Genomic DNA, 11,977 nt, shown 5'->3' with positions numbered 1-11,977 from the left:
GACAGGGACTCATGGGGTGGTGGGTAGGATAGCTGGTGGTATTGGAGCATTGCAGAGGTTCTGGGAACTTTGGTTCAGGAAACCCCTGTGTAATCACTTTAAAAGATGTTTGCAAATTTCTTGACATTCTTTTCATCAAGAGGTAAGTCCTCACCTCTTGAATATGGACTGACTGTCACGATGTGCTTCTAACAGTACACTGCAGTGGCAGTGAGGCTGTGTCACGTCTCAGATGTGACAATATAAGGCAACATAGCATCCATCTGGCTCTCTGGGGACACTCACCCTTAGAACCCAGCCACCATGCTGTGAAGAAGCCAAGGCCAAACAGGGAGGCCATTTGCTAGTGTTCCAGCCCAGCTGAGGTCCCTGCTGACAGCCAGCATCGGATGCCAGGCATGTGAGTGACGAAGGCTTCGAAATGACTCCGGCACCAGCCACCATCTCACTGCACCTGCGTGAGAGGCCCCAAGGAGGAAACACCTGGCTGAACCCCACGGATCCCCGGAACCCCGAGAGGAAATAACAATGGGCGAATGTTGTTGTTTTCCGCCGCTGTGTCTGGGGCGATTTGTTAGGCAGCAGTTATTACCTGGAAAGTGCTGCCAGATCTGCTTCCCTCGCAACATCGGTTCCTTTGGTTGATTTTGTCCCTGTTGGATGAACATTCATCTTGTGATGGTGAAGTGATTCATCTGATGGTAAAAAGTGGTACAGGTTCATCTGCAAAAATTTGGAAAAAAGCAACAAAGTCTAAAGAAGAAAAAAAAAATTACCTGAAAACCCTACTAGCCAAGATAATCCCCAGCACGTAATAGGCATATTATGTAAATAATATGTAAAATTATGTAAATAAATATTTCCTGAGTAAGTGAGTGAACCTGATGATTTGACCCCTCTCCATTTTTGGGCATTTAGGTTGTTTGCAGGTTTTTGGATGGTAGGTTTCTTTCTTTCTTTCTTTTTTTTTTTTTTTTTTAAGTTTATTTATTTTGAGAGAGAAAGAGAGCAAGCAAGGGAAGGACAGAGAGGGAGAGAGAGAATTCCAAGCAGGCTCCGTGCTGTCAGCACAGAGCCTGACCTGGGGCTTGAACTCACAAACTGTGAGATCATGACCTGAGCCGAAACCAAGAGTCAGAAACTTAACTAATAACCCAGGCACCCCCAGAATGGTAGGTTTTTGACCTCTGGAGTTTCCTGTGCCGAGCAGGTTGGAAGCCGGGCACAGTGAACTTGTTCGGCAAGCCATTCTAAGGTTTGCAACCTCAACATTTGTCTTTCCCAGGTAGAAAAGCATTTCCTGGAGCCTTCAGCTTCCTCCCATCTAGGGCATTGACTCGCCCCCAGCTTGGAAAAGAGATTGCAAATATCTTCCTTCTGGAAAATGGATTTACATAGGAAGGTGAGCTTTCAGGGGTAATATTTATTTCCATCTTTCAGTCGCACTGCTCATGTTCCTCAGCGTCGTGCTGACTTCAAACGCTTTGTCCAGCAAGTATAGGTATTGCCATCAGCCACTCTCAGGAACAAATGTGGTTGTGTAATCCCAGGGCCTACGAGCAATGTGGCAGCAACTGAAACCAAATTATTAACCACTTTCTAAACCAAAAACTGAAAAGCAAATAGCAGAGGTACTTTTGAGCAGATAATATTAGTGATCCAGAATTTTATCAATCTTCTAACCGAAATTCACCCAGATCCTTCTAACTTAAAAGAGTCCCCTCACAAGGTTAATGTGTTTCTTTGTGTATTTAACACACATAACATTGCTTTCTTCTCTAGTGTTCTTGCAGTGATGTAACTTGTAGAAACAGAACGGAGTTTAAGCAGGGGGTTGGGGGGGCTCCCCAGGTAACCAGGAGTATTTCCCTCCTTTCCTTAGGGACTGGGGAAGTAGGTATAGCTAAGCACAGATGAGGTTATTTGGTTGTAGTAGGGAATAGTCTGGGGGAAGGACCCACACTCTTTTCCTTTGGGCAGGAAAGGGATGTCTCTCTCCCTCAGCCTCAGCGTTGAGAAGCAAATGCCCTGTGGTGGGCATCTGCTATGTCTGCCTCTCCCACATCTATTTCCCTTCATCTGGGAATACCCCACCCCTGCCGGTTTTTCTTTGGGGAACTACCCTTCTTCACTCTCAGTCCACATGGTTAGGGTGGAGCTCACCCAACCCTTGATGCCAGGGTTGGAGATGTGACCTGGACAGTGAGGGTCAGATTAGCTAAGTGATTGTCTCATATAACCAAAGCCAGGCCACCAAACATCAGTCCTCAGACACTTGCTGGAATTATCCAGAAAGAATTCTGGAGATTGCTAAGATTTCTGGGATTGCTAAGCGCATAGGAAAGGATCCTGGAGTTACTATGTTTGGGGGATCCTGTTCAAGAAGAGAGCTGAGAGTCAGAGGGACAGAGAGACAGCATCCTATTGACATAATTTAAGACCCTGGGATCTAGCCATGCCTGAAACCAGCTGTATTTCTGGTCTCCCTATGTAGGTCATCCAAAAATTAACTTATTTTACTTTGGGTTCTGTCACTTGCAACTGAAAGGATCCTTACTCATATAGCCCCTGCATATTAGAGGAGGGAGAAATTAAGAGGGAAGGAACTGGCAGGCCAACCCCCTTCCCAAAGAGGCTTCTGAACACGGGCCCTCCACATCAGCATGGCCTGAAGAATAACAGTTTTTATCCAGACTGCTCCCTGCGAAGGCCCAAGCCCCGTAGGCCTTGTGGTTTACTTTTACCACCAGTTGTTCAGTTAACTGTGGACTGGTCTTAACCCAGAGCTGGGATTAACATTGTCCCAAAGTCTGGGATTTGGCCCTTATTGATGTTAAGCCTGACGCTTGGCTTACGACAGGTTTCTGCCCCAAGACCAGCCCTACTTGACCACAGGGATGAGTGCTTAAATCTGACCACTGACCAAGAATAAAGAAACTGGGTGTCAAAAGCTTTACCAACCCCAGTGGTGTTTCCTGTTTGGGTTGCAACCTGATTACCATCTCATAACTTCCCCACCTTTGTTGGGGGGCCCCCAGTGCCCAAGGCAGAAACTCAACCTCCTTCCCACCTCCTTTGTCTTTACCTCTGACTAGTCATGAGGCCCCCACTTCCACAGAAACACTTAATATGAAGAAATGTGACCGGATTCAAAGTCCCAAGAAGTTCATACATTATAATTGCCAAGTGAAAGAAAAGAGAGGTTCTTTAAACGTAGTTTTGACCATTGTAAATTTTTAGAGATGGCAAAAAAATTTTTCTAAACGTATTTTTTAACTACTTATGAAAGCAAAATTTGTTTTTTTTTTTGTTTTTTTAAATACTATTTTTAAGTTTATTTATTTTGAGAGAGCACATGTGTGGGCATGCTTATGAGTGGGGAGGGGCAGAGAGTGGGAGAGAGAATCCCAACCAGGCTCTGCCCTGTCAGTACAGAGCCCCACTGGGGGCTCAATCTCACAAACTGTGAAATCATGACCCTGACCCAAGCTGAGATCAAGAGCCGGACTGAGCCACCCAGGCACCCTGTGAAAGCAAAATTTCTTAGCAATGGTGACTATTAAGAATTTGAAGCATTCGTCATTAAAGCAAAGATTGCAGGTGGCCGTGAGCCTAAAGCTTGACACAAAAGTTACATTCATGGAAGGAAATTCTCATTCAGATTTTTGAAAATATTTCATTCAAATTTCCTATTAAATAGGTTTCCTGCTCTTCGTAATTTATTTCTAAATCAGTTACATATTATGAAAGTGTGGTGAATGTTTTCACTAAGCCCCATAGAGACAGGTCTGAAACCCCTCTTGTGTTGCCATAGCAACGTTACCATCTTGGTAAAACAACTTTCTACCCTTTGGTATGTGTGAAGTATTTCTTTAAAAAGTCTGACAACTAGGAATCCAGAAGCTTGGATCATCCTTACTGGCATCACTTTCTAGTCCAGACCCAGCACACTATTTTCATTTTCTCCTCTGTACCCATCTCAGGCTCCTACTGAAAAGCCCACAGCTAGTCCACCAGTAAAATGAAAAAAAAAAAAACCACATCAAGCATGGACTTCAATGTCATTGCGTGTAGAATGGAGGTACAATGCCTGTCTCTTTTCTACTTTTCAAATTGGTTATGAGAATAGCATTATTATCCCTTGAATAAAACTGACACGTAAATATTCTCTCATATGCAAATTCTATATGGAAGGAGCCCCATTTCCAAAAGCCGTGTGAGAACAAGATGATTTCCCTTCAGAAAAATGACTAACTGTATGGTGTGTTAAAACACAAAATCCAAAGTCTTTGCAGATTGGAACTCCTTGGGAGACGTGCGCCAGATAACAGAGAAGCTTAAAACGACATGTTCACTTGGGCATTTATCCCAGAGAAATGGAAGTTTATATCCACACAGAAACCCACAGACAAGTGTTCACAGTGGATTTAATAGCCCCCAAACCAGAAACAACTCCAATGTCCTCCAGCTGGTGAATGGCTGATCAAATTCTGGTGCATCTTTACACTAGAACACTACTCAGCAGTAACGGGGGGCAAACTGTCCATATGTGCAACGACCTGGCTGGGCGTTGTGGGAATGATGCTTAGTGAAGAAAGCCAATCTCAAAGGCTGCATGCCCTATGAGTCCATTTATGGAACATTCTCAAAATGACAAAACTACAGAGGTGGAGACCAGATTAGAGGCTGCCAGGGGATGGGTGGAGGGGGTTTTGGCTGTGAAGAGGTAACGTGAGGGGATTCCTAGGTGGGGATGGAAAGGGTCCATGTCTTGATGACCGTGGTGGTTACACCAGTCTATCCATGGGATAAAATTACACAGAAACACACATACACACAAGTGAACACGTAAAAACCGGTGCGGAGGAAGGTCGGCGGTCTAGTTAACCGTACTATGTCCACATCAGTCTCCTTGTGATGTTGGGCTATTGCTCTAGAAGATGTTACCACAGGGGGAGGGCTGGCTGAAGGGTCCGTGGAATCCTGTGTACTATTTTTGCAACTTCCTGGAAGTCTCTAATTATTTCCAAAGTTTTTAAAAACCTTAAACATTAGGAATTAATGCAGATAATACTTTTTTTTTTAATACTTTAAAAAAAAAAAGGCTTCTTGCTAGACTCAGGTTCAGTTTACTTGTGCTTGATTCGCTAAGTACTGTTCAGGGGCACAAGTCCAAGTGCAGAGTATCATGTACCTTATGTGCTTGTGAATTTGACTTGTCTGTTCCCCCCCCTCCCCCAGTAAAGATCAGGCTGCAGCTCGTCAACTGAAATGAGATGTGGCTTTAATTCCTAGACTCTCAGTCCTCACAGTCATCCATTTGGTTGGGGACCAGAGGTCACCTGGCGGAAGTGCATCCCTCTGTCTCACTTCTCGCCTTCCTGGCCATGGCTGTGGGTCCTTTTAACAGAGTGGCCCCTCCAGGTGTGGCCCCCATGACCCCTGTCTTCCCCTCACCGGGTGCAGTGCTCACGTGGGAGGCTGTCCAAGGCTCCCATCACTGGCTTCAAAGGCGGCCCTTTCAAGGAAACAGAGCTCAGCTGTCCGTGCCCTGTGAATAGTTATGAGTTGGGGCGGGAACTCTAGAGAATCACAAGCAGCTCCGATTCCCATGCTTAGGGCCACTCAAACCACCTGGCTTTGAAGCCCCAGCTGGGGTGTCTGTGCAGCTTCCAGCAGAGCAGAGTTCAGGGAAGGAAAACAGATGGCTGAGTCATTAGCGGAGGACAGGGGACAGCATCCTCAGGCCAAGAATCCAGAGCTCCGGATGGGTTTCAGCATCCCCTGGGGTAGCTCCGAGCCTCTGGAGGAATAACCCAGGGGTGCCACCAGGCTCAACAGCACCTTTGAGGAGTTGGAAAGTTGTGTCCCTCTAGGGGGGGTCACGGGTCCTCTCACCCACACAGTTGGCCAGCAAGTGGCACCTTACGTGAACATATTCAGCCGGTTCAAGGAAAGCTCAGATGGCCAGAGGAGAAGGCTGGAATGCAGGCTGGGACAGGCTATGAAGGACTTAGATTTTCATGCCAAGGGATTTGAACCTCATCCTGTGCTTGAGTGGAGGGCCAGGTGTCAGTCAAGTGAGGCATACCCCAAAACCTAAGCCTGAGGGAAATCTGGTTTCCTACCTCGTGGCTGTAATTGACCGTGGTAGTTTTGAAATACAGCCACGGATTTGTTGGCACTTCTCTTTTGGAGGAGGAGTCTATGTCTCTGTCCGTAAACTCCATGCCCTTCCTCTCAAAACTCCAAGGGCTTGGGACTCTTTTGATGAAGGGAGTACAGTGGAGGTGATTCTCTGTGACTTCCAAGGTTAAGTGATGAAAGGCCATACAGCCAAACCTCGTTCTCCTGAACTCTTGCCCTTGGAAAACTGAGCTGCCGTGTAAGAAGTTCAACTCTCCTGAGGCCAATATGGTGTGAGGCTCCCAATCCACATGGAGAAGCCAGCGTAGATGCTTGGGCTGTCAGTTCAAGTTGCGGTCAATCTTGGGGTCATCCCAGCGTAGGTGCCAGATAAGTGAGTAAAGAAGGCTCCAGGTAATCCGAGCCTCCAGCCATTGCAGTCTTCCCAGCTGGGGCCCCAGACACCATGGAGGGGAGACACGTCATCCACACTATGCCTCATCTGGATTCTTGGCCAATAGAAGAGTTAAACAGTTGTTCTGTTGTTTTGGGGTGGTTTGTCACATAGCAACAGATAACTGGAACATTACCGATAACCTGAGTAAGACAGAGATCTTAACCTCAGATGCTTCCACTTGGGCAAGGCATGAAGTAAGAATGTGAGCATGGGGCCTAATGAGGGAGTGGGGGGGGGGGGCAGTAAAAACACTGTACCTGGCAAAAAGCACCCACCTGATGGCGCTGGGGTGAGGCCTTTGTGACATTTGGATTAAACCAGTAACACCTTGGTCAACGTGAACCAAGAGTTGGAGCACACTGTAAGCTCTAACCAGCATCATCTGGGGCAATCTCAGGGAGGCCCAACTATTAGAGGGGACTGTAGATGCTTTTTTGAAGCAGAAGCCTCATCTGTTGTGTGGCGCCCACCTAGAGAAACAACCTTGTGATCACTTCAACCAGGAGGATAGGAAAGGGCCGCCCCTGAGGCCTCACCTCACAGTACCCCCCAGCTCTGTCCATCAGGGAGGGGTGGGTCCTCACCTTCCCTGCTCTGGTTCCAGCCTCCCCCACAAATGCCTCTCCATGATGGTGGTGCCCTGGTCCTGTCACCTCCCGCCCAGGCTCTTCACCCCTACCCCTACCTCTGGGCCTCCAGGCCTCCACATGTGTCCCTAGGACCTAGCATGGTGTCTGCACATAATAGTTGCTAAGAACTTGGTACATGAGTGGATGGCTTAAAACAACAGACAATTATTGTCATACAATTCTAGAGGCTAGAAGTCTGGGATCAAAGTGTTGACAGGTCCGTGGTCCCTCTGACAGCTCGAGGGGAGAATCCTCCCTTGCTTCTTCTAGCTTCTGGTAGTTACCAACAATCTCTGATGTTCCTTGGCTTGTAGATGCATCACTCCAGTCTTGGCCTACACCACCACATGACCATCCTCTCCCTCTGTGTCTTCATGGTCTTCCCTCTGTGCACATCTGTCTCTGTGTCCAATTTACCCTTTTAATAAGGAGACCAATCATACTGCCTTATGGCCTCCCCTAATGACTTCACCTTAATTAATTACATCAGGAATGGCCCTATTTTCAAATAAGGCCACATTCTGAGGTACTGGGTATCAGGACTTCGCATATCTTTATGGGGGGGGGGGGGCGGCACAATTCAACCTATAATAGCTTGGATAACATAAGTCCACCCCAAGATAAGGACCTACTCCCAGGATGCTGATGAAAAGCCCTCTGAGCCAGCAGGATGAGGATGAGAACCCAGTCTGAGGGGTTCACCAGGTGACCAGTGGAGCACCCATCCGGGAGGACTTCTCAGGCACCCTAATGCATCAGCTCTCCCATGGGCTTATCATCCCGTGTAGAGGTAACCCTTTTTCTTGCCTTTTGGCACATCTCTTCATAGGGCAACACTTACTACCACATGTCATTATTTTATTCACTATAAGCTCCAAGAAGGGTCCTCATATATTATATATAATATTATTTTATTCACTATAAGCTCCAAGAAGGATCCTCGTATATCTTATTAACTCTTCTTTCCCCAGCCCCAGCACAATGTCTCAATAAATACTGAGTGCAGACATGAATGAATAAATGAATAGTGATTCACTGGAGGGGAAAAGGGGTTTCAGAAAGCTCCCTTTGAATCACTGTGGAGGGGCAGAGACTGAAATTGAGGGGACCAAGGAGGCGGGCGCAGCCATAGGCTGTCACATAGAAAGCATTTGAAAATTGATTTGTGGAGGTTTCAACCCGAATGCAAAATTGCTGCCTGTTCCTTCCAGGAGAGGGGTACCTTTGTGCGGTGATAATGGCACCCCTGGGAGCCAGGGAGGTGCTGGGCAGGGATCAGCACACGCCTAGTGCCGTGAATGGACCGGTGGGTGGGAAATACAGGACAGGATGAAAGCAGGCGGCAGCCCACCCTGGCTCCCTCCTTTCCAATTGTGTGCTGGTCAAATATGACCCAGCGAGGCTTGTTAACTCACCCCTTTCCAGACCTGTCTTGCCCCTATACCTTTCCTTTCTGGTGTGTGGCCAAGGTGACCAGGGACAGTGACAGCAGAGCAGACATATGCCCTCGGCAAGCCCTCTTACAAGGAACAGTCATGCTAGCCAGCTGCTAGCCCGTGAACAGATACCGAAAACGTTATCATATCTTTCTGTTCAAACCACGTGATGTAAACTCCACTCAGTGATTTACAAGCCCTTTAACTAGTGTTTCTCAGTAAGTGCTTCCACGTCCCAGTGTCCACACATAGCAGCTCCATGAGGCAGGACCTCATTGCCCCAGTGACGCACGGGAACCCGAGATACAACAGAATGAAGTGTCTTGACCAAGATCCGACAGCTCAAGAGCAGCAGTCGGACTCTCTGTGCCCAAAGCCTGTCCTCGACCTACACTACAACCTGACTTCCAATTCTACCCAGTTGGGATTGTCCACGAGGAATCTCAGCTTTGGGGCCCAGGACTGAAACTACCTTAGTTAGGCCCAGTCTCCCGCTTGAGACAGAGACCCATGGAAAGTGGGGAAGGGAACTGATGTTTGTTGAGAACCTGTATTATCCCATTTTTATACTCCCAATAGCATGGCACATGGGACTTTATTAGTCCCATTTGACAGTCAGGGAAATCAAGAGGTTGTTTCATGATGCTAGAGCATCACAGGATAATAACATAGGTCAGTGGGTGCTAAAACCAGTGCTTTTGCTACTACCCCATGGTCCTTTCCAGAAGAAGGCCTCCCTGTACCTCCCTGTGTCCTCCCCCAGACAACAGATCCTTATGCATCCCATGGGCCCTGCTTGCCTGTGGCTGTAGAATGTGGTCAGTCCCCCCACCCAGCGCTGGGCTCAGTGGAGATAAGAGGATGGGGATTGTTGGGCTGGGTTGGGGTGGATGCCATTTAGGGATGGGAACATCCCTATGCCGGCCAAGGCCCATCTGGAGAGAAACCCCAGCTGACCGTAGCCCTCAGGAGCCTTTCCTGTAGATTCAGGGTGAGGATACTCTGCAGATATCCAGTAAGGTTGACAAGACCCTGAGATGAGACACCCTTAGAGATGGCCCCTGAGCTCCAATGGCCTACCTAGTTCACCAGATGTATATTTTACCCAGTCCTGGGCAGAGGGGAGGGGAAGGGAGGAAGGGAAGAAGGAGAGGGCAGGTACAGAGGCTGAAACACAGCCTAGGCAGTCTGGCATCGGCTCCTGCAAACTATAAAATGAACCCAAGAGAGAAAATGTTGAGCTTGGCTGGGGCAGGTGGCAGAGGCGTGATAGGGGAGGCATACTTTGCCTTAGATTTGAAGAATGAGGAAGACTTACCAGGGAGTCAGTCTAGGGAGGGCATTCCAGACAGAGGGAAGGGTGTACACAAAGGGCACAGGGGAGTGACGGATCACGGGAGGGCAAATTTCTAGGCATACAGGTGGGACATGAGGCTGGAGGGATGAGCAGGGCGATTAGATGACAGAGACTGCTCATTCCCTCCTCTTTGTATTGTAACAATTTTTAGATAGGCACGAACATAGATATCAGCTTACCTACATTTGGCAACCTCCCTCGCAGCTAGGTAGGTGTGGCGAGGCAACTATTTTCAGATAGCGGGACAAGAGTGAATGTTCTAAGTGAAACTTTCAGATTGTGCCCCTCTCTACTTTTCCCTCATCCCCCTGGCTGGAATGCAGCTGGGATGGTGGGGCCATCTCAGACCATGAGGTAGCTGTTGCATATTGAGAACAAATTACAGAACAGGATAGAAAGAGCCCAGATTCCCAATACCATCAAATCATAAGTTGGAACAAACTTTGCATGAAAGAGAGATAAACTTGTAATTTGCTGAAGCCATTCTAGTTTGGGGGTGCCTTATTATAGCCGCCTTTTATCCTAATTTCTTTATACCCCGCAGAGAGGTTTAGTTCTCTCCCCAGAGCAGCGGATACAAACTCGACGACTTATAGAGGCCAAGCAAGCCATGCAGATGAGGAAGGCAGACTGGGTGCTTCTTTTCACCAAAAAATACCTTCTTTCCTGTTTGAAATACAGGATCCTCGTCGCTTAGCTTTAGTTTTTCCAATTTTGCAAGACAAGGACATAAGAAACCTTTCTCTGTCCTCAACGCCGCCGTAAGAGAAATAGCTGGTGCCGCCTCCTTGTTGGGGAACGATAGGGGGTGGTGGGGACTGTGGTGAATTGGAGAGCAGATGCTTCAGTCAAGGGGCAGCTGCCACCTGGCCTCTCCTCGTGGCTGCCACGTGGGAACATGAGCGCCCGTGGCCGGATAACTCCACTTTTCAAATTTAATAATCTGAATTGTTAAAGTTCACAACATTTGGAGGCGCCTGGGTGGCTCAGTCGGTCAAGCATCCGATTTCGGCTCGGGTCATGATCTCACGGTTCGTGGGTCCAAGCCCCACGTCGGGCTCTGAGTTGACAGCTTGGAGCCTGCTTCAGATTCTGTGTCTCCCCCTCTCTCTCTCCCTCCCCTGCTTGTGCGCTCTCTCTCTCTCTCTCTCAAAAATAAATAAACATTAAAAAAAAGTTTGGCACCATCTGTGTAGCAGAGGAGAGGAGCCCAGAGCCTCCTGAGAGAGCAGCCAGCTGAGAGACCTCACATGGGAAGAGCTTGGTCGGATGGACAGTCGTTCAGCTCTGCAGCACCTCCAAACGGTAGCACGAGGCCAGTAACATGAGGCCACCTGGGGCCATGAGACGTGGGACAAAGAGAAGATAGTCTGGAGCAGCACAGAGCCTGTCTTCAGGGTCGCTGTTACACTGTTACGGTAAGGAGGAACTGCCAAGGAGTTATTTTCCGAGCTCCTAGAATAATCTTTAAAGGCGTTACAGGGGCACCTGGGTGGCTCAGTGGGTTGAGCGTCCGACTTCGGCTCGGGTCACGATCTCGCGGTCCGTGAGTTCGAGCCCCGCGTCGGGCTCTGGGCTGATGGCTCGGAGCCTGGAGCCTGCTTCCGATTCTGTGTCTCCCTCTCTCTCTGCCCCTCCCCCATTCATGCTCTGTCTCTCTCTGTCTCAAAAATAAATAAATGTTAAAAAAAAATTTAAAAAAAGGCGTTACATCAATATTCATGAAAATCACATTCATTGTGCTCATTTTAGAAGAGAGAGAGAGAGAGAGAGAGAGAGAGAGAGAGAACCCTGCATGGGCAAAACATTCCAGTTTACAACCTCAACAACTCTAGTGACTGGAGAGCATGATGGAATTTCGAGTGAGGACGTTGTGGGGAGAGATTTGTGTGGAGAATGGATTGGAGAGTGAGAGACAGGGTCGGTGGCCCAGGCTGGTAGAAGGCAATGGAGCCTGACTAAGGTGGTGAGT

The sequence above is a fragment of the Panthera leo genome, chromosome A1 (genome assembly GCF_018350215.1).
Source record: "Panthera leo isolate Ple1 chromosome A1, P.leo_Ple1_pat1.1, whole genome shotgun sequence".
Taxonomy (NCBI): domain Eukaryota; kingdom Metazoa; phylum Chordata; class Mammalia; order Carnivora; family Felidae; genus Panthera; species Panthera leo.
This window is presented reverse-complemented; position numbering follows the sequence as displayed.